Raw genomic sequence first — 24,171 nt, forward strand, 5'->3', positions numbered from 1 at the left:
CATAGACCAGAGATCTTCAACAGGGGGTCCGGGGGCCCTGGAGGGGTCCTCAGAGTTACTGCAGGGGGGCCGCCAAATTATTGTAAATTTTTTGAACGTTTTTTCAAAAATTAAAATGTCTTAACATTAATCCAACATATTATCACAGATGCAGTTCATACTAAGGATTTACTGTGTTTTTAACATTATAACATAATTGATAAAATCATGCCAACAAATGCTGGCTCTATACACGCTAAAAGTACTGATTATTTACATGGAGTCTGGTGGAAATATGCTGGCTCTATACACGCTAAAAGTACTGATTATTATATAATAGCTTAGTATTCTATGCACTGAAAAGGTATGTATAAAGGCTTTAGGGCATCCACACATTATACAATATGCTGTAGGGGGTCCCTGCTCCGTCTCTCTCTCAGTTAGGGGTCCTTGGCTTAAAAAAACGTTGAAGAACCTTGGCAAAGACCCAATACCGTCTGCTCAAACTATTGTAAAAAAAAGTCCTTTGTTTAAATGAGGTGTGAATCTTCGCTGGAGCAAACGCTAAACAAAAGGTCTCATTCACAGTGACCAACGTAAAATGCTTTGTTTTAATTCACACTAAGCTAGACAAAAGGCAGACAGACTTAATTCATTCAGGAGACACAAAAAATGTGTTGATCAGAGCAAATAATAGGAACTGGAAAGAGGATATGAGGATAAAACTGTTACGTAATTCATTTTCTTCTACAATCTGCTAAAAAGAAAACCCCATCACAGTGAGCTGCCGCTGACAGACTCAGATTATTATTCTAAGTGTCTGACAACATTATGAAAGGATCCCTACAGAGATAGACCTTTTAGTTACAGAGTAAGATCCTTTTAGTTTAACATGAAACAGCCCCGAAATCCCCATCACCAAACTACACCAGACTCCATGTAAATAATCAGGACTTTTAGCATGTATAGAGCCAGCATATTTCCACCAGACTCCATGTAAATAATCAGTACTTTTAGCGTGTATAGAGCCAGCATATTTCCACCAGACTCCATGTAAATAATCAGTACTTTTAGCGTGTATAGAGCCAGGATATTTCCACATGTAAATGGGTGAATTAAGGGTTATAATATCTGACAGCAGAGATAAGATGCACCAATTTCCTTTTTTTGTACCTTGTATTGTATTTTTCATTCCTGAAAGAGTGACAGATGTGAGAGTGTATGTATGCTAATAGTGGCTGAGGGCAATATGAGAGTCAACAAAGCCAAATGTTCACATTTACAATCCACAAATATGACGTGAAATGAAACGAAGGGCTCATGTGAATTGGGACTACATTAACTACACTTCTCATAATGTTGCAGACCTTTGTACAAATGTACAAATCTTTCTAGCACGTTTATTTATAGCTTAGGCAAAGCTTTTTCTTGGTATTTCCCCTTTTCATGAATTGAATTCAAGATATTTAACTTAAGAACATATAACTTTAATCAAATCTATCATTTTTAAGCTCTAATAATGCCTTAAACTTTGGTTTTCTTGCACAGAGAAACTGATATCCATCGACTGGAAAAGACGCCAGCTAACAAAAGGGTTTCACGAAACAGACTTTCATTGTCATACACATGTACAATGAGATTAAAAGCAACTCCATTTCCAGTGCCAACATGTACGTAAAATAAATATAACATGGAATAAAATAAGTAGTGCAAAAAAAAGGGGGGTAAGGTGTACAGTTCTGAGACGCTATATACGTATATAAAAAAAATAATAAATGGTTTTATATACAGTGTGATATGCAGTGTGGGTTATTGCACATTATTTGAATATTGCCCAATAGTGGTGATCATATTCAATGAGTAATAGATATTGGACAATGAGAGTAATGGTATTGCACAGTATACATATATTGCACAGTAATGGAATTGCACAGTATTATCAATATTATCAATAGTATAAAATATTAAGCATTGCACTGTAGGTGGGTAGAAGAAAGTCTGGGGTTGGGGGGTTAGACTGTGAAGTCAGTGCATGTGTGGGTTCAAAGTGGTTATGGCTTTTGGGAAAAAAAACTGTTCTTGTATCTGTTAGTCCTTGTCCTGATGCAGCTGTAGCGCCTCCCTGAGGGCAACAGGTCAAACGGATCAAAGCCAAGACCTATAATACCGTCGGATTTATTTCAAACTTGTTCAGTGCCTAAGTAAAGAAGCGAAATCTAGAAAATGTCTGATTGAGTAGAGCCGTGCTGAGAAAACAATCACTTTACAAATTGAATTAAGTTGCTATTCTTGACCTTTTGATCAATACACATGATCATCATCATCAGTAGATGGAGTCAGCTGTCATGGAGTACATCTTCAAAATGTTACTGACTTCTCGTCATCTTCAAAGTTGTTGTAAGACTTGCAGACATAACACATGTGTTACGGTTGAGCTTAAAGGGATATTTCGAGAAACACAACATGATTCGTCACGCTGTGGTAGCCAATCATGTGTGCGTGTGGATTACACTTGTCGGTGTGTTTTCAGGCGGTGTGAGAGTCCCGTAGAGGAAACAGGAAACATCACTGCCTCTATCTCTGCCACGAGAAAGTTTTAAAACACCAAACACAAGCACCGAACTGCCTGGGAGTTTGTGGAACAGCTGACTGTTTCTTCGGTCCCTCCGTGTCTTTCCTTTCTCTCTTTCTCCGGGAAATGGAGCTGCCTTCCAGTGCAGTTGGAAATGTCGAGATCTATAAACGATGTAATGGAAAACAGTAACTGTTAAATATAAAGTCTACTTGTTCTACATTGGGGGGTTAAAGAACACAACAGGACGCCATACAAATGGGCCATTTGAGTGATACTCCCATACACCGCACAACCCTGCAGGGAATCTGGGCTATTTCGGGTCTGAACATGCTCTTTGTTCCATTGAAAGGAAATCATTTGTCCACATGCTTTTGGCCATGTATTGCAACATCTACAATGCGATCACATGCCCACCTATTCCCAGCTGTTTGGTTTTATCAGACTAAACTGCTTCACAACCCTCGCTATCTGCTGGACGCATCAATTAGCCGGATATATCGGGACTATCCACAAGCTCTGGGACGCCGTCCAACAGTCATGAATAAATTCTGTCAAAGCCGAAGCTGCTGCTGTGTAATCTGGTGAACTGGCGGCCGCTCCGCAGATCCCAATTAGGGAAAGCCGTCTGCTGCAGCTCGACCCACACTGCCAAGGACCAGTATCATCCACAGATACATGAAACAAGCTTTAGATTTTCTACTATTTTCTACTTTTATTAGTCATTTAAAGAGTGTAATTTATCCCTAGAATTTTCGCTGAACGCTGTATCGACAGCCGCCAACCAGGCTGCAATGTAACCCTATAGGGCATCATAGATTTTGTCCACTAAAAGTTCTGTTTTTGCCACTGAAAGACTCAGATTATTATTCTGACATATAAGTGTCTGACAACATTATGGAAAGGATCCCTACAGAGATATACCTTTTAGTTAAAGAGTAAGATCCTTTTAGTTTAACATGAAACAGCCCTGAAATCACCATCACCAAACTACACCAGACTCCATGTAAATAATCAGTACTTTTAGCGGGTATAGAGCCAGCATATTTACACATGTAAATGGGTGAATTAAGGGTTTATTTCAACCAAACCAGAGTGGTGATTGTTGGAACAGTGGAAAGATGAACCAAGACCGCTTTTTATAGTTTTATTTTGTTTCTGTCCACTTTGAATGAAGTGTGTTTTACGATGATAAAAGTACTGATTATTTATATGGACTCTGGTGTAGTTTGGTGATGGAGATTTCAGGGATGTTTCATGTTAAACAAAAAGGATCTTACTCTTTAACTAAAAGGTCTATCTCTGTAGGGAACCCTTTCCATAATGTTGCCCCACACTTATAATAATAATCTTTTAGATGTAAATTGAAGGTGAGCAATTGCCTATTGACGTTACATTGCTGCTTGTTTCGCTCCTGCCAACTGCAGCATTCTTGCTTAATACTCAACCAATGTCAAGGATTACTGGTCCCATAAATCAGACAAAAAACTTGGGAATATAGGGTCCAGGTTGTAAAACCGAAGTTACCCTTTAAGGTAGAAATAAACATATAGACTAAATATTTCTTTACAATGACTTTACTTAGAACCAGCAACTTCCACTAACTCTAGCTGTCAGTCTTCCTCTATAATACCATCCAAAGTTCATTTGTTATTTTTTTAAATATTCAAATAATATTCAAATATTTGATGCTGAAATATATGTACTACACTACTCATGCTTGTGCATTGTCAATGCCACTTTAAGCATGTGGTTGTTGTTACACGTTCTGTCCACTAGAGGGACTTTCAACATCAGCCTGGCCTTGAAGGGGACCTACGTCATGGCGTATTGCATTTCTGGCCCGCTGCTCTCTGTTTACATTATATTCCACCACACACACAGCGACAAACACAAATCAACAGAGAACTCTGTAATGAAACATTATCTAACAAGTGTATTAAGGCAGCTCTGTTGCAAAGGCTAACTTGGGCTAGTTAGGCTAATGACATCATGTTAGAAAAGCTTAGCCGAAACGATTTGTCATAAACTATGTAACAACAGTGTTAGCCACGATGCTAACGGCATTGATAACTTAACCAAACGGTGCTGTCACTACTATTTTAGTGATTTATAATAAGGTGACCAGATTTCTGAGACAAAATCCGGGGACATTTTCAACTCAGAAGCATAAATACCTCCAAAACAGGTAATGTTTTTATGTGTGTAAACTTAAAACGGGGACACTACCCCAGGGACGTCACTAGACCTAGAGCTGCACTGGGGCACAAGCCCCCCTAGGGGGGTCCATGGGCATGCTCCCCTGTAAGAAAATTTTGTCTATTTTAACATTTAAATGCCTCAATCTTGTGCACTTTGAAAATAAATTCAGACAACAAGCAGGAGGTGTTCTATGTGTGGAGTAGTTTTGGAGACATGCCTCTTTGTAATTATGACATATATATAAAAAAAATTATGACAAAAAATACTCCCGCAAATTATGCATATATACCTATTTTTGAAAAGTAAGTGATGTAGTATAACCAGCAGAAGACTAATTATATGTGAGGGAAGTTTAGAGACACAATTATTCAAATATTAAATGTTTTTGGCAAAAAAATATTGTCCAAAATTATGAAGATGCTTATTTTTTGAAAGGTAAGTGCTGTAGTACAACCAGCAGGGGGGCTTCTATGTGTGGAGTAGTTTTGACATATAACATTTTTTTGGCTAAAAGTATTCCCCAAAATTAGGCATATGCCTATTTTTGAAAAGTAAGTGCTGTAGTACAACTAGCAGGAGACAAGTTATAATTGAGGTAAGTTTGGAGACACTACCTTATTTAACCATTAAATTAATAAATATTTTTGTTGTATCTCTTTTCGGTGTTGTAGTTTGTAGACGGTCCCTAAGCACTCGTCTTACTACTGTCTCACCGCCGGCTGCTCGTAGAGACCAATGTTATTTCTCCAGGTTGGAGGACGGCTCATTTGGATGAAAATTAGTTTGTAGCTCGTTGTTTACCTTATTACGGTAGGAAAGATGCTGCAGAGTAATTGATCCCGGAAGTTCGAATCTGTGAATCTTGCTCTGGCTGTCTTGAGCCTGCGCGTGTAGGTGCGCGACTATACATTTGGTCAATGTTTTCTTTCTTTTATTCCAATTTCGGGTCTGTCAGTCACAGTGAAAACCGGGGTCATTTCCGGGGACAGCTCCAGCCGGGGACAGGTCACCGAAACTGGGGACTGTCCCCGGAAACCGGGGACATCTGGTCACCCTAATTTATAAGCAACCTGTTTCTTGCAGATTGTCTCGTTACTGAGAAGACAGCTGTTAGAAGGTAATATATGAAGTCAAAGCTAACTCTGACAGCTGTAGGGCAGCTATTATACACTTTAGCTTTCTCCATGAAGCTCCCAGCTAAGCTCCTATAACTCGCGACGCAGTTAGGAAACCAGAACAAGGTAACTATTGATAACATAAGCATTTTGGCTCGGTGGATGATGATGTTAAAGTCATGTTAAAACTATTTCCGAGCCTTCTTCCGATTTCCAGCCGCAGCCTGTCACTCCCCCTGTACTAGCGTTCCTCGGTACATAACGTTAGCTCACATTGCCGTGTTTCTCACTCCCGTAACTTATTGTTCATCAGACGTGACATGAGAAGAGGGAGATTAGCTAACGTTAGCCAACCTATTTATGTAAAAAAAAAAATCACAGCATTCGAATAGTAGCCTATTGATTTTTTTTACTATTCGAATTATATTCGACTTTCGTAATTCGTTCCAACAGCCCTAACTAACTCTACTGTCCTTTAGGTTTGCTGTTGAATTGGTTCTATGGATGTATTACAGAGGTTTTTAAGCAATACAAATCCAACATTTGGGAATATTTCCCGTTAGCCATCTCAGGATATAAAGACATGTCATGACAGCCGTGCAACCCGAGAGGCAACGTCCACGTGAGGTGATTCGCCAGGGGACTCCAGTCCAGAACAACAACTAAACTAATTGGCATCAACTGTCAGATTGGCAAAGGGAATAACTTACCTGTTCTTGTAACAGTCGACGAGCTCAGTGCATCACGCTAACCAGGACCAACAGTCCGTTCCTAGCAGTGTATTTCAGATGTAAACAAAACCAAACTTTATAACTTCAGTCCTCTGCAGCATCTTACTTCACCTGCTCAGTGCTTTCTCTTTTCCGACAAGTCCTCCAAATCGTACGACGGTATCGGTAGTTTGTTTCTTTCCTCTAATACGACCCACCATAGGCGGCGATTTATGTTTTCTCCATGGGTGCTCACGGGCGCACGCCCTTTAAAAAAAAAGTAGTCAAAATGTTTTGCATTTCAGAACCTTAGGAAACTGACAGCGGCCGACACGCACACACGCCTATTAACTCACTAAAAAGCCGTAAAGTAGGCATATTTCAACTGAAGCGCCACTTTTCACAAATATAGATATATAGATTGGAGATGAGAAGTTTAATTGACACGTAACCGCTATCATCTTCGTGGGAAATTAAGAATCAATGCCACCAACATAACCAATACCACGATGACAGACGCTCCACTCAGCACCAATTGCAATGTTTGATTTTAAATGAATGTAGCCTACTGGCAGTCTGGCACACGTGGGTGCTCAGTATTTTCCGTAGGTGCTCGAGCTACGGGGCACCCACGGTTTCGGCGCCTATGCGACCCCCAGGAGCATGTCATAACGTAGCGCCCCTAGCCGTGGCAGGAAATACAACCTGATATTTAAACCACAAATGTTTAGGCACAAGACTACTTAGTTGTTAAGAAAAAATATCATGGTTTGGGTTAGGGGGAAGTGACATCTGATTGTAACCCAAACCACAATCTGCTAACTGGTGCAGATTCTTAGCACGAATAAGCCCAAAACTGCACCCCCAGAACAAAAGTCTGTCAACGTGTAAATTAGAAAACTTTGGACTCGTTAGGAAGGTATATTTTTGTCTTTTTTGATTGAGTTAGGCTAGCAGTATCCCTATTTTTTTAACTTTACGAACATCACCAGTCAACTTACTTTAGGTTTCTTTAAAAATTGCCTTCGAAGTGGCCGGGTTAGCTCAGTTGGTAGAGCAGGTGCACACATATAGAGGTTTACTCCTCGACACAGCGGCCGCGGGTTCGACTCCGACCTGCAGTCCTTTGCTGCATGTCATTATCCCTCTCTCTCCCCTTTCATGTCTTCATCTGTCCTGAGGAATAAAGGCCTAAAATTGCCTTTGAGGTTTTCTCTTTCCAAGTGACATTCCCATCATTCGTTGTCTGTTTCTGAACGCCTCATGTTGGCATGGTTGCAAGATTTGAGCCCAAACTTTTAAGCTGTGTCCTCAAAACTGGGAAGAGATTAAAAAACTTTGCCTGCTGACAGAACTATCCCGTCACAGCTGTCAGATTGATTGACATCTCATTTTGCTGAGTGCTCAACGAGATGGCAAAAAATGTCTGTGACTAATCCGAACCGCTCTACATAAACTCAATGTGGTCACATAAATAAACACAACTAAGAAGTACAGTATTGACATGTGATGCATTATCGTGTTTCTATTTTTACCCTCATAAATGCATTTAATCCGAGGCGTGGGGAGCGCGTGTAATGCTTTGCGTGACCCACCAGAAGTATTACTGAGGAGTTTTTTGTGGCACAACTAATTACGCTGCTGCTACCACACAAACCCATCAACCTTGATAAGTGCTATTAAAACATGAAATATTAATATGTGACACCGTAGCTCGGCTGGAAACAGATAGCTGAAGCTTAGTACCGGCTGCAGTGGTCGAACACGAGGCTGTCGAGCCTTTTTTCCTGGGATTTGTGAGGGTGAGGTGATTAGTGTGAGCTTCTTTCTGCAGCCCTCCTGACTCCTACAACCCGTGCTCGGCTCGGAAAGCGCTGGAAGCAGGAGAGACAATGCAATGAGGAAGTTACATAACACACACACACACACACACACACACACTGGCAGTCCTCAGCTGCAACTTCCACTGCTGCTCAAAAAAGTGGGGAAAGCAGTGAGGGAGCAAAGATGGGGCTGAGCTCGTCCTGGCTTACAGAGTGAATGACAGGCGATGACTCCAGAAGAAACGTGATCTCCATTTTATTTTTCACAATATCTGAAGCTTTTAGAAATATCTTTCAAGGACAAAAGCATGACGATGAACACTGCGTTTCTAAAGCCTGCTTACAGAAAGATGGTGGTCATGGTTATGGCAGGCCTATTTCGCTTTATTGTATTTTCTGTCATACCTAACGCACACTCGCTGTATTCCGGACACTTCCTACACACAGCACAGTAAAAAAGTCCCATTAGATATCAATGTGTGGAAAGACGAGCCTGGTTAGTTTATCTGTCTCTGGGTGCAGGTCTTACACACATATTAAAGTTTGATTGATACATTTTGGGTCAGTAGACATGGGAGCGTGCCTATCTTCCCACAGCCCTATGTTCCTACATTTCTAAGATTTCTTTCCAACATTAGGCCCTATGTTCCCACATTTCCTTTTTCATAAATTTGTATCAGATTGTATAGGGGGACCCTAACCCTAAAAAATGTTGTGGTAGGATAGGGCTTAAATTGAAGGGAAATGTAGGAACACAAGACCTAATTTTGAAAATGTCCTAGAAATGTGGGAACATAGGGCTGACCCAGTAGGTAGACACAGTGTCCGGATTTCGTGAGAGCTCACGGTAATCCGGACGGCTGGGAATTTCCAGCCACATTCACGTCAGACAAAGTGCCTCTGGTTTAATGTGTGTATCCCTTCAAGAAGTCAAAATATTTGAAAGCAGAAACTCATAAATATTCTATGAGACTTTAAGAACATTTGTGTAATTTTAATGGTGGGTGATCATGTTTTTATAACCACAACTTTGTGATTTTAAGTCTTTCCCTTCTGCCCAGTCGCCCTGCCCTCGCCTGAACGCTCATAGGTGCAATTTGGAAACTGGCGTTGATTTCTCCTAAACAATTGGCTCTGGAAACTGGAGGTCGGTTTGAGGCACAAAGGGCACAAAATGGCCTTCTGCAGGGTGACGTAAACATATATTTTTTTTAGCATTTCCGCCTTTAAAGTATAGGACAGCTGAGATATTGTTGCATTGTCTCAAGTTTTTTGAGAAAGGAGAGGCTGGGTCCAATTAAGATTTAACAAAAAGATTTAATAAGAAAATGGCATGACAAAAACAAGTTTTAACGCTGCAGCGGACTGAAAAGATGCTTCTCCCTTGTCGATTCACATTTTACAGTCCCTCTCCGACCCTCTGCTTGTTAACTATATTCTCCTGGACATGTGGGCAGTTCCTTTTCCCCCACGTGGATTAAAACCATTCCCATTGGTCCTTCGATGACACGGTGGCATGTTGGGCGTATGTCATTTGTTTTCTTCGTCGCCCATATAAGGAGGGCGTGCTTCTGAATTCTTAGGTTACTCTCGGTCATAGATAAAAGATTTTCGCATGAGGATGTAACTTCTTTTCAAGCTACAGGAATTAACATTCTTCTGTTCTAATCTAGTCGGCACGACAGCAGGGGTCGACTCCAAGACGGATAGACAAAAGGTTTCTTCCTGCCGTGTGACAAAAGCAGGGCATGCCCTCTTGACCATTTGGAACAAAGACCGACATTATCTAATTATCTTGAGAAACTTAGGAATCGGTATGAAAGAGAAGGATATTGATTGGGTCTAACAGTATTGATACAATCCTTCCGCCTTAACCCAGCTGCAGCGTATATTGTGAATCAACCCGTTCTCAAACTCGTAAAATAAGGACGTTTTGGACAGTGGCTGTCAGCGTCTGATGCGATGAAAAAGGTGTCTTTCAGCGTGTTTGTGTAACGCACCGGGGAGAGCAGCAGTTAGATAGAATTAGGAGGAGTATGTAAGGGCAAATTTCCACGTTAGGAGGTTGGTTGGGGTGGCAATGCGTTCTCACACCCATCACGTAAAATATGGACGCTTGGTCAGGTGCGTTTGTCGTTCTTATTGACGCTAAAAGTCTCCTTTAGCGCTTTAAGTAAACGTCTTGGTCGGGACTATTGCCGTCCCTTTTGACGCAGTTATGTTAAGGAAAAGGTCGTGGGTGGGCGTACGGTTCTGTGACACGTGGGAGGAAAGAAAAAAGCGACTATAGCAAGCGTGACAAGCGGGACGTGAACCCTGCTCTCCTGGTGAAAGTCCTGTGTTTGACCCATCCACCCCCCCAACCAACCTCCTTACATACTACTCTCTAAATCCTCTCTAACTGCTGCTCTCCCCGGTGCGTTACACAAACACGCTGAAAGACGCCTTTTTCGTCACATCAGATGCTGACAGCCACTGTCCAAACGTCCTTATTTTACGAGTTCAGAATGAGAACGGGTTGGGGTGGTGGATGGGTCAAACATAGGACTTCCACCCAGGAGACCGGGCTTTGCGTCACGCTTGCTTTAGTCGTTTTTTTTCTTTAACGGAGCTGTTCTTCCCGCGTGTCACGGAACTGTACGCCCACCCACGACCTTTTCCCTAACATAACTGCGTCAAAAGGGACGGCAATAGTCCCGACCAAGCGCGTTTACTTATAGCGCTAAAGGGACGGCAATAGTCCGACCAAGCGCGTTTACTTATAGCGCTAAAGGAGACTTTTAGCGTCAATAAGAACAACAAAGGCACCTGACCAAGCGTCCATATTTTATGAGATGGGTGTGAGAACCTGTTGTGTGAATACATCAAAACATAAAAGTACATTGATATCAACAGGGGCGTAGCACAAAACCCTGGGCCCTGTAGAAAGGCATTTTCTATGGGCCCCTCCCCGCATCCACAGATATTCATTATAGCATCTTTTTGGGCCGTCCTCCCATGAGGGCCCTGGGTAGTCAGTCCCCTTTTCCTTATGAAAGGGGAGAGAAAAAGGAGGGAAGACATGCAGGTAACCATCACAGATCGGACTCAAACCCTGGACCTTCTGCATCGATTCTAAACCTCTACATATGTGCGCCCGCTGGACCAACTGAGCTAACCCGGCATTGACGAAAACTTATTTGAAAGAAATCCCTGTGAGCCAAAACCTTAGAAACTAACTTTACCCTGTTGGACTTTTGACTTAGCCTACATTTTTATTTCAGTTTTTCAAAGATATGCTAAACATTTAAATGTGTTTATAAGCTAGACAAAAGTAATTTTGCTTGTTATTTTTGATTCAGATTTTAGATTATGGGAGGTGATCCACAAAAGCCTATGTGGTCGGAACAATGGGATGTCGGAGCAGAGGGTTTATTTTTTTCGGAACAAAGGGACGTCAGACTAGTGGGCTGTAGGGCCAAAGGGAATTTTTGGGGTTATTGAGAGGTCGGAACAATGAAGCGTCGGAGAAATTACATGGCACCACATTCCCTGCTGCATGTAGCTACAGATCAGCTATCAGAGAAACCTGTAATCTTGGCTGCCTATATTGTTATTTCCCCCAATTCCGGGTCACATTCCTGCTGGAACATGTCCTGTTGTGTATTTTTTGGTTTAGAAGCCTTTATCAGGGATTTCTGACAGTAGAAAGTGCTGCTAATACTCTACACAATCCACTGCTTACTACATGTATAGCTACATGCTAACGCGGGGAAAGCTGTAATCTTGGTTGCTGATGTCAGATCAAATTACTGCTGCGTCATGTCCACCTGTGTAGTTTTTTTGTTTAGAAGCCTTTATTGGTGATTTTTTTACTGGAGAAAGTCTCGTTTTATACTTGTTTGCAGTCAGTCTTTGGCTTCAACATTGTTTTATTTTTTTTAGAAAAAATTGAAAGGGTCCAGAGAAGAGCTACTTAATAAATTCCAGGAATGAAAAATATGTCTTGTTGTGTTGTGTTGGATGTGGTATATTCATAGTCAGTATATAAGAATGGACCAACAGGTCCCGTGTCTCTGGACGGAGACCAGTGAAGTCTCTTTCCCGGTGATGGCTGAGCGTTACTGAGCAGCCTCCAACTGAGCTTGAAGACGTAGATGTGACGTGAGCAACCTGTCTGAAAGTTGGAAGTCTTCTGGTAGCTGTGCCAAGAGAAATCTCAATCATTCCCAATCTAGCAGAGACGGAGAGCGTAGGTATATGTAAGGAGATAACATAGACACAGGCTAATTATTGATCACTAAAATGATAGTTAACATTAGTAATTACACTTAAACAGCTAATGGAAGTCCAAACTGCCTGAGAGCTTCTCCTGTACTATACGGTAATTCCTCTACTATGAGACAGTAAGTCTCGTGGTTATGACCCAATCGTTAGCCTATTTTTATAAAAACGTCTGCTACGGAGCCATAACGTGAGGTACAAGGTAATGGAGCCTTTTATACATTATCGTGTTTCTTTAGAAATAAACAATGGACAAATAGAGTCTTTAAACTCTTCAGATGTAAAGTTATTCTCTGTCAAAGTGACGTCAAAATGAATGGCAGTCAATGGGATGCTAACGGGAGGTGATGGCTTGGTAGCATCAAAATGGCGCCATAGGAGGTTCGGGTTGTGAGGAGACGCTTATCCCCTTGGGTATATTAGATCTAGCACTCGGTGCTCGACTATGTTGCACTGTCAATGTTGTTACATGGTGTTCTGGAAGTGATTACTGCCCCCTGTTGTTGGGATGTTGAAGTGCAAGTAAAAGACGTGCTAGTACCTCAGCCTTGTCTCTGTGTATATTATTAAATACATTAATAGTAGCCTAACCCACAAACAGTAGTACAAAAGTAATATACGTGAGGTAAAGTCACAACATAAGAGATACAGAGGTGATATGATTCAGGTGTATAAGCTTGTACAGGGAATATATGATGTAACAGTTGAGCCTATCTTTCAGTTCTGGAGCAATAGGTACGAGACACGAGGGAATTCTTTAAAACTTACCCTAGAACATGCCTGTCTGAAAAGAGAAAGATTTTTTTCACACTCCTTGTGGTAAAATCATGCAACGAGTTGTGCGTTCCCCTTCAATTAATTCTTTACGAATAGGCTGGATGCATTTTGCCTGTCAAAAGGTGTAATGTATAATTATAAAGCTTGTCAGTAATTTATGTAACTTATTTATGAATTTTTAGAAAATTTCAATCATGAAATTAATGTGTTTTATGAAAACATGTTAAAATGTGTATATATATATATATATATATATATATATATATATATATATATATATATATATATATATATATATTTATTTTGTGTTGCTTGAGTCTGGAATAGAGGATTTTATATCCTGTACTAGAAAGTCTTTCAATAAATTTCAATAATAGGCGCGCCAACAGAGCGTCTCAGACGAAGACAGGTGCAGCAGCCATGGGAGGTATGAGAAATAAAGTGTTTTTTGAACATTAAAGCATGTAAACAGCATGTTCTAGTAGAAACACAAACTACAATATGAACCTGAAAATGGAATTCATTATGTCTTCTTTAAAATAGACCAGTGCTGACTGTAGATGACGGGATGCAAACGGCCGTCTCCGGTGCTTTCTGAAGCGTGAAATTTGGCCAACAAGTCCTTCAAGCTCAGTGAAAAAAATACGTAGTTTGACATTGATTTCCAAAGATTTTGAGTGTTTTCTCTTGAGTTACCCCCGAGGACAGGGGTCAGTAATTAGGCTCAAACGTGGGCCAATGGGAGGCCAGCAAAGTTTTATAGGCACGGTGGAGATGCAGCCCTATATGTTTGTTTTATGACTTTTATTTCTAAAAACAGATAATATATTGGTGGTATCCAAGGTGCAGAAGCCATTTTCTCAAAGGCCCCCATTTGTGTAGACTAGGCCTTAGAGAAGTTTATCTCTCCTGTTTTCCTCCGGTCAAATTTGACCCATTTTCAAAAAGTTTCTATATCAGAAATTTGGGTTTTCTTTCAAACTAATTGTCCAAAAAAAATAATGTAGTAATTACGTGGATGGTTCCCTACAACGCTCTTAACAAGTTAAATAAATAATCAGTTCACTACTTTCATTGAATTTTGGTGTTTTAGTCAATTTTATAGCATTTGAAGAAAAAAACATTGATAAAAGAACTTTGAAAAAAAAGTGACAAAAATGTCGAGTTGACAACTGTAAAAAAAAAAAAAAAAAAAAAAATTAAAATTTGGGAAAAAAACCCATAAAAAGTTCAGTTAAATTCGACAAACGTTGAAAAAAGTGACAAAAACATTGGGGAAAGCCACAAAAGTAATGAAAAAGACGACCAAAACATTGATAAAGGTTTTTCATTTAAAATGTTGACTCAGAAAAACAAAACGTTGCAGGTTGACGGGAAGACAACATGAGGGTTAATCCCATATATATGTCTATATATATATATATATATATATATATATATATATATATATATATATACACATACTGCCCAGTGGTGTAGTGTAATGTATTGTAGTGGGTATACTGTAGTATGTATACTGTACTGTATATATTGGCCAGAATCTGCCTTTGGTGGAGGGGGGGGCATAGCATAGTGGGGTGTCTGGGTGTCCTCCCCCAGGGAAGTTTTGAGCATCAACGACTTCATTTCCTGTATTCTGATACACTTTTATGCACCAATTTACGGTGGAAATCCCTTTAGTTATCCTGATGTGAAGAAGAAAAACACAGATGACAATTCAAAATATATGAAAGATATAATATAAAGTATGTTGTTGTGTGTCATTGGGCATTTTTAAGTGGGTATATGGAAATCCTGGAGCTTTCTTAGTGAGTATACTGTGTATACCTGCGTATCACGTAGACCAGTGTTTCTCAAATGGGGGTATCTGTACCCCAAGGGGTACTTTGGAGGACTGCAGGGGGTACGTGTCGCTTTTTGTCACTATTTTCGACCTGTTCTTGGCTTCCTTTCTTCCTTCCTTCTCCTTTTTCTCCTTTTTCTGGCTGTTGTTTGGTAAATCTATCGCTGGTCAGGGGGTACTAGGCTTAAAAACACAATTCAAATGGGGTACATTAATGAAAAAAGTTTGAAAACTGCTGAGGTAGACTACACCACTGATACTGCCCATGCACTCCCAGTACCGTCGGCTACTGCACGCTGCCCGTTACGGCGGTGCAGTCACTCGAAATATAGGAAGCTGGACAACCAATGAACGAGCGGGAATCATTGTCTTGAAAATCGTTGGTCAGGGGTTATTGTTAATTGGGCTTACATAGCAGAGCTACATACTATGGCAGGGGGTCAAACTTATTTTCACTAAAGGCCGCACTGGAAAAAGAGAATCACGTCAAGGGCCAGACATGTAACGTTTAGTGACATGCTTATGTTTAATTGAAAAAGTAAAATATCTTTGACTGTATTACTGCATGTCGCTTTTTCACATTCGTGTGGCTTTTTTCATCATTTTTGTTGTTTTTTCCGACATTGTTTGACGCCCTTTTTCGATATGAAGCTCTACAAAAGTCAGCAAAAAAGTCCTTTAGTCATCGTAGAATTTAGCAAATCAAGCAAAACAATGATTACATTTTTTAACAACAGCCTGTATCTATAGGTCTGTATCAGTGTCTGTTTCCAAACCAGCCGGGACAGATGCCGCCCACAAAGAGTCTGTCCGAGGTTTCTGCCTAAAAGGAAGTACTTCCTCGCCACTGCCTGCCCGTGGGAAATTGTTGGGTCTTTGTAAATTATAGAGTGTGGTCTAGACCTACTCTATCTGTAAAGTTTCTTGAGATAACTCTTGTTATGAAGTTGATAAATGGGCCGGATCTATATCTGCAAGGGGCCGTATTTGTCCCACGAGCCTGGAGTTTGACACGTGTACTATGGGATGTTGAATCAATGCATTAAAATGAATATTTTTTAGTTTTGTGGGGTAAAACTTTTCTCTGTCTACACATCAAACAGAGTTTCTGAACATGTTTACCCTGGAAGGAGTTTTCCAAAAAATTTGTTTTCAGTAACCCTAAAACACTATCCTGACGAGCCAGCCCCACATCCAGATGTTGGGTCTGGGAACTCCCCATTGGCCGGGCTCAATCTGAGGGGCGGGATCAACGTTTGTCTTTCAAATTCCCTCTGCACGCGATAGGATAACGCTTCAACCAATCAGAGCAACGCTAGTTGATAGATTAAACTTTAAACTCCGAACACATCTTCCTTTTTTAAGAACGACTTCAGTGCCGTTCTTTGTTCTTTTCTCAAAGAAAAGCTGAACTCCAAGTCTTCCAGAGACCGCTGTTCGCCAGCAGCAGCAGCCATCTTCTTTGTTTTCAAGTAGCAGGGAATTCACGCGGAACCGTCGCAACTCTGCCGTCATTATGTTAAGCCCCGCCCACCGACTCTATACACGATGTGATTGGCCTGACTAGAGTTTGGTTTTTCCAGCTCGCAAGCCAACGGAGAGTTGCTAGACGACCCAGGCTGCAAATTGCATTTGCTGCTGCTAGGGTGGTCTAGATTTCTAGGATACTACCTCTCCAACACGGGTATGACAATAGATTATCCATACAAGGACCACGTCTGTGAACTGGTCAGATTTAGTCTGTGAACTTATCAAGCGACAGACTGTGAACTGTCCCGGATTAAGCAAGGTTTACCGAGATTAAACTAAGCTTTATGGCGACGGCTACATCGTAGTGAAAAGTAGAACTACTGCAATCTTGTAATGGGTAACGAAAACACCAAGTAACCGGAGCCAAAAGGACCTGTGGTCGGAGAAATGTGTTTTTTTTTTTTAATCATTTTTACCTGCTCTTTAATGTTTTAATTTGTTTTTTTAATCGTTTTCTAACTGCTCTTTAATGTTTTATGTAAAGCACTTTGAATTGCCCTGTTGCTGAAATGTGCTATACAAATAAAGCTGCCTTGCCTTACTAAAACACAGTTTGTGTGGACAAAAGGCCAAAACACAGAGAAAGAAGATACCTGTCTGCACGAGGCCTCGGAGACTGTGTCACCAATGACTACTAAGGGCTGTTTCACACCTGTAGTTCGGTGGACTCGGTGCCATTCGGGGGTGAAGTTGCAGCATTGTTGCATTTTTCATTTGGTTCAGTTTGCTTTCACACGGCACTTTGTTAAATGCACCAAACACTGTAAAACACGTTACGCGGTCGAGACGGTCGCTTGTTTATTGGACAGAATTATCCGAAACTCGTCGACACTTCTGGTCTCAGAAATAATGGAGCAACAACCAAATTTATAACGTCTCAGAGTTTCTGGTTCTGCTTTAGTGTTTTTAAAGCAGCCATATTATGCTCATTTTCAGGTTCATAATTGTATTTTAAGGTTGTACCAGAATAGGTTTACATGGTTTAATTTTCTAAAAACACCATATTGTTGTTGTACTGCACCGCTCTCTCTCACTGCTGCAGATCCTCTTTTCAGCTGGTCTCTGTTTTAGCTACAGAGTGAGACCTCTTTTCTTCTTCTTCTTCTGTACTATCTTTGATTGCACTTGCACATGCGCAGTAGCTCAGATGTAGATCATGTCAGCTAGCTAGCTCCATAGACAGTAAAAGAAAGGCTGTTTCTACAACTTCGGTCAGTTACAAGGCAGGATTAGCTGGGAGACTTCTAAATGAGGGCGCACATGGAAGTAGTTATTTTGTAGATTATGGTGAACTTGTGTGTGTTGTAGCAGTGCTTTGCTATTGACGACGAGGTAGCATGCTAGCGTTAGCATTAGCGTTAGCATGCTAACGCTACGAGCTAATGGTTGCGGTTAGCCTGCTCGTTTCGGCTTGTGACGTCACAAGATCAGCTCACCCAGAGACTGAAGACAGGACACATTCAGAAACCGTATCTCACTCTAAACACCATGGATGGATTTTTTTTCAAAGTTTGTATGTGTGTGGAAGCACCAGAGACACAACATAACACCCCAAATCCCAGAAAAAGTGATTTTTTCATAATATGGGCACTTTAAAGGCAAACAATGAGCAGCTGACAGACAGCGAGTGAAGGAGAGAGATGATGTCACACAGACTGATGATGTCTGGTGTGCTCAGAACAGCTTATGGATCTGAATCGTCCCTTAAATCATACTGTAAGTCTGTAAATTGAGTGCAAGGTTGAAGAGGAAGGCTAGTGAATGCTCTGTTTTTTTTGGTTGACTTCCTGTGTTTGGGTCGGATCACGGTCTCACCTCAAGTGAACTGAACTCTAGTTCACTTGGAAGTAGTCTGGCTAGTCCACACAGCATTCCTGGATGGGAGGAAAACGTGCTCTGGTTTATTGACATTTCTTTAAACCAATCACAATCGTCATGGGCGGTGCTAAATAAAGCCATGACAGTATTTGGTGGAGCCCTATTTTTTGGGGGTGGGAGATACTGCACACATGTACGTGCATACATGAATGTGTGTGCATTTGTACGTGCAAACATACTATTTTAATTCCTACAGAGAATATTTAGCCTGGTACAACAAAGACACAGGAATAATATTTTTTCAATCGCTCTCCGTGGTCGGGAAGTACAGGATTTTGCCTCCAGTGCCAAAGTCAAAACTCACTTCGGCGCTAGTCTCGCATTGCCAGACCTTCCTCCACAGCGCTGCGGAGGAGGGTCTGGCTAGTCCACACAGCTTTCTTGAATAGGGAAGAACATGCTCTGGTTTATTGGCATTTCTTTAAACCAATCATAATCGTCTTGTGCGGTGCTAAGCTCCGGACGGAGCCACGGTGCCTCTGCTAAATAGTCTCAGGAAGGAACTTGTTTTGGTGGAACATGTGGACGTTCAAAAGTAGTTTTAGTCGTGCAACAGAAAACTCAGATTGGACAGATAGTCTAGCTAGCTGTCTGGATTTACCCTGCAGAGATCTGAGGAGCAGTTAACCATAGTCCTCAGAAATCAGCCGGAGGTTAGAACGCCAACACAGAGACAGAGGAAGGGGACGGATCGGTGAAAAGACATGCATCCGGCAGAATTTCCTGCAGCACCGGAGCAATCCTGCAAGTGGCACGTTGTGGATATAGACTGACTTGGAAGCGAACTGAAAAAAAGCATCTGAGCTTTTTTTGCACACTGGTACCAGCAAACTAAACAGAGACAGATTACAGAAACCAACAGTGCATTACTTAAAACACATCGCCAACCCTACAATTACCTCGATGAAAACGGCAGTGTGAAGTTCCCTACCTGCTCACGTAGGTTTATTTTAAACCAGGGCTGCACGGGTCATTAACTGGAGCTGTGAATGCACGAGCAAATAGAAAACGATTGCCTCATCGGCGTGTGATAATTAAGGGTTTTCAGCCGAGCTGCTCAGCTGGCTCGAGGTCTGTGACATGGGAATGTAAGACTCAGATGAGCTTACGTAACCTAATTGTTTAGCCTCGGAGAAGAGCAGTTATCTTTAAACCGGGAAAGCATTGTGAGGGCCTGAATTAATCAAATATATGTAACCTCTACTGAAAATGCTAATTAGTCTAATGACTCCCTTTCTCGCTGTCGGCTCCATCTTTATTGTGATCATCCAGAAGGGAGGTTGACACACACACACACCCACTAACATCACCTCCACTTTGATACCACACAGACTCATCAGGACAAATGTCTCTGTGATTAACCAACGCTGCACATGCGAGATGCAAATAAACTGATTCCTATTTGTGCTCAGACGCATATAGAGACAGAGGACGTGAGTGGTAGAAAATTGGGGAGCGTGCCTAAGTTCCCACAGCCCTTACGTTCCCACATTTTTTAGAATGTTTTTCCAAAATTAGGCCCTATGATCCACATTTCCTTTTTCATAGATTTGTATCAGATTTTATCCCCCTTTCTCCCAATTTGGTAGCCAATTACACCCAACCTATTATCCAGTAGCAATGGACTACAGATGGAATGTAACCCTAACCCTAATATAGGGCCTAATTTTAAGAAAAATCTTAGAATGTGGGAACATAGGGCTGTAGGAACATAGGGCTGTGGGATCATAGAGCTGTGGGAACATAGGGCTGTAGGAACATAGGGCTGTGGGAACATAGGGCTGTAGGAACATAGGGCTGTAGGAACATAGGGCTGTAGGAACATAGGGCTGTGGGAACATAGGGCTGTAGAACATAGGGCTGTGGGAACATAGGGCTGTGGGAACATAGGGCTGTAGGAACATAGGGCTGTGGGAACATAGGGCTGTGGGAACATAGGGCTGTAGAACATAGGGCTGTGGGGACATAGGGCTGTAGAACATAGGGCTGTGGGAACATAGGGCTGTAGGAACATAGGGCTGTGGGAACATAGGGCTGTGGGAACATAGGGCTGTGGGAACATAGGGCTGTGGGAACATAGGGCTGTGGGAACATAGGGCTGTAGGAACATAGGGCTGTGGGAACATAGGGCTGTGGGAACATAGGGCTGTGGGAACATAGGGCTGTAGAACATAGGGCTGTGGGGACATAGGGCTGTAGAACATAGGGCTGTGGGAACATAGGGCTGTAGGAACATAGGGCTGTGGGAACATAGGGCTGTGGGAACATAGGGCTGTAGAACATAGGGCTGTGGGAACATAGGGCTGTGGGAACATAGGGCTGTGGGAACATAGGACTGTGGGAACATAGGGCTGTGGGAACATAGGGCTGTGGGAACATAGGGCTGTGGGAACATAGGGCTGTGGGAAAATTGGATCATGAATCAGATAATTTTCCAAGTTTGTTAAAAAACACACGGGACATTTGACTCTGGTTTTAAGTTGCTCCTTAAAGGAGATTTTGGAGACTTTATTATAAAGTGTACAGTCAAGAGATGACAGGAGAGTCAGAGAGAGATGCTGAACTTGAATCACAGACGTTGTGCTTCATGGTCCAAACCACCGGGGCACAACTTTTATCTTTTATTTTGAAAAATATAAAACATTAAACAAGGCAATTCATTTGTCAGAGTAAAACATGTCGCCGCGAGTTTAGCATGTGGTCGTCTCAGCAGATTCTTAAAGAACTGTAATTGTTAGCTCCAGTTTAAATGGATCGATGCTTTTCTACCTCAGTTTGCATCCTTTTGAAAAATCACTCATGTCTTTCATTGACTTTGAACGCCACATTTCAAACATCTGTCTCAATACACCTGTCCTTTTGGGAAGAATTCAACCCTCCTGTTGTCCTCGTGTCAAATCTGACCCATTTTCAAAAAGTTTCTATATCAGAAATTTGGGTTTTCTTTCAACCAAATTGTCCAAAAAAATAACATGGATGGTTCCATACAACACTCTTAACAAGTAAAATAAATGATCAGTTCACTACTTTCATTGCACTTGGTTTAATTCAATTTTATAGCGTTGGAAAAAATTTATGAACGTTAAAAAAAAATGCGAAAAAACAACAAAAACGTCAAAGCGCAGAAAAAATGGACAAAAACATCGGGAAAGCGACAAAAGTATTGAGAAAAGACGACCAAATTGTTTTAATTTTAAATTTAGAGCCAGAAAAACTAAAGTTTGATGGGAAAACAACACAAGGGTTAAATATGATATGATTAAGAACGGAGCCGGTGGACCCAAAGACTTCAAACTTGAAGAAATAACTTTTCATTCAGGGTTTGTGCAGTCAAGGAACAATTGATCATATGCAGGGATCCGACAAAGACCGAACTGAAAACCAGATTCAAACTGATGTGACGAGGAAATGAAGTGCAGGTGGAGATATCTGAGCGGAGAAGCTCAGGTGAGAGGAATGAGCTCATTAGGCTGGGGACAAACTAACGAGGCTGACTCAGAGCAGGTGTGTAGATAGAAACAGACACTCCTCTTGATCACTGAGTACATTTGTGTGCACATTATGTTCTGGTGCTTTGCCCTTATTTCGAAAAAGACAATATTCCCTCTGAGGTGTTTCCATGGCTAATGAAAGTGGCAACCCGTTGTCATTCTGAACTCGTAAAATAAGGACGTTTGGACAGTGGCTGTCAGCGTCTGATGCGACGAAAAAGGCGTCTTTCAGCGTGTTTGTGTAACGCACCGGGGAGAGCAGCAGTTAGAGAGGATTAGGAGGAGTATGTAAGGAGGTTGGTTGGGTCAAACACAGGACTTTCACCCAGGAGAGAGGGGTTCACGTCCCGCTGGTCACGCTTGCTATAGTTGCTTTTTTCTTTCCTCCCACGTGTCACAGAACCGTACGCCCACCCACAACCTTTTCCTTAACATAACTACGTCAAAAGGGACGGTAATAGTCCCGACCAAGCGCGTTTACTTATAGCGCTAAAGGAGACTTTTAGCGTCAATAAGAACGACAAAGGCACCTGACAAAGCGTCCATATTTTACGAGATGAGTGTGAGAACCTGTTGAAAGAGAATATTCCTGTTAACGTGCAGTCGTGTTAAACCGGATTTTTTCAGTGTTCCAGCAATGGCAGAACGCAGCCTCCCTCTTTCATTCCTTCAACCAGTTTCTTAACCTTTGTGTCATCTCCCCCGTCGACCATTAAAAATGTTGGGTTTTTTCAACCTTTTGGTTGCGTCTTTCAACATTTTTATAGCTTTTTCGGTCGTTTTTTTTCCAACGTTTTGGTCAATTTTGTCCGACGTTTTTTTTTATTTTTTATTATTGTTTTTTGGCCATTTCACGCCTTTATTTGGATAGGACGGCCTGCTCTACCAGGTGAGCTAACCAGGCACCCATGTCTGACGTTTTTGTCTCGTTTTCCAAAGTTTTTGACATTTTCTTCCGCAATTTTTTAAGTTTTTATCGTTGTTTTGTGACTTTCTGCGACATTCTCGGCTCTTATTTCGCCGACATGAGGTTTAAAAAGGTCAGTTTGTATCCTAAAATCTGTTTATTTCCAAGTCTTTGATAATGTTTAGTGTGTTTCTCCTTTTCTTTTGGGCCATGCATCAACAAACTGTCGACATTTAAGTGTTCATGTTAACACACTCAAATGCCCAAATCCCTGCTCAAGAAAGTATTTTCTGTATTTTCAACTTCTCAGCTTCCTGTTTACATGCCCAATGTGTGCAGATATGTGATATGCGTTGTCAGGCGTGTGGATGGAGATTATTTCTGATAAGGAGCTTTAAACTCTTGTGTGGATGGAGATATTTTTTGTCTCCTAAACTGAAAACATAGTAGTGTTATGTAGACCTGAATCCTCACAAAAAAGGTTTTGATGATATATCAATGGAGGAAATAACTGAGAAATAATCAAGCACGGAAAACCGGTTTAAAACATGCACCCTGAACATTTTCAGTTTACAATATTTTTCAGTATCAGATGCAATTCTGCAGTTCGGATCACTTCTGTCTGTGCTGCCGAGAGAGAGAGAGAGAGAGAGAGACATAGAAAGGGAGCGAGAGAGACATAGAGAGAGACACAGAGAGAGACACAGAGAGAGAGAGAGAGAGAGGGAGGGAGGGAGGGAGGGAGGGAGGGAGGGAGGGAGAGAGAGAGAGAGAGAGAGAGAGAGAGAGAGACATAGAAAGGGAGAGAGAGAGAGAGAGAGAGAGAGACGGTGAGAGAGAGGAAAAATCAAATAAGCAGAAAACAGGCAAACAAAGAGGCATCAGTGGAACGTTATCTAACCAGACTGTCGAATGCAACGTTTCCACATGAGCGGCTGCTGCCATCATTTCTGCATCATCTGCTCTTAAGTGCAGCACCTTGACTGCAGCACAGGAAGAGGATGGTGACACCTCAGGGTGCTGCTGCTCACAGCCAATCAGAAACCTGCAGAGGCAAAGCAGCACTAAGCTCAACCTTGTT

General features: G+C 41.6%; 1 long non-coding RNA gene across 1 annotated transcript; it reads left to right on the plus strand.

Annotated features, from left to right (window-relative positions):
- Positions 1 to 1,642: 1,642 nt before the first annotated feature.
- On the plus strand, positions 1,643 to 23,938 carry LOC116052010. The gene is made up of 4 exons (XR_004105473.1): positions 1,643 to 1,878; positions 10,618 to 10,621; positions 11,297 to 11,300; positions 23,928 to 23,938. It is a non-coding gene; the product is annotated as an uncharacterized LOC116052010 (long non-coding RNA).
- The last annotated feature ends 233 nt before the right edge of the window (positions 23,939 to 24,171 follow it).

The sequence above is a fragment of the Sander lucioperca genome, chromosome 20 (genome assembly GCF_008315115.2).
Source record: "Sander lucioperca isolate FBNREF2018 chromosome 20, SLUC_FBN_1.2, whole genome shotgun sequence".
Lineage (NCBI taxonomy): Eukaryota > Metazoa > Chordata > Actinopteri > Perciformes > Percidae > Sander > Sander lucioperca.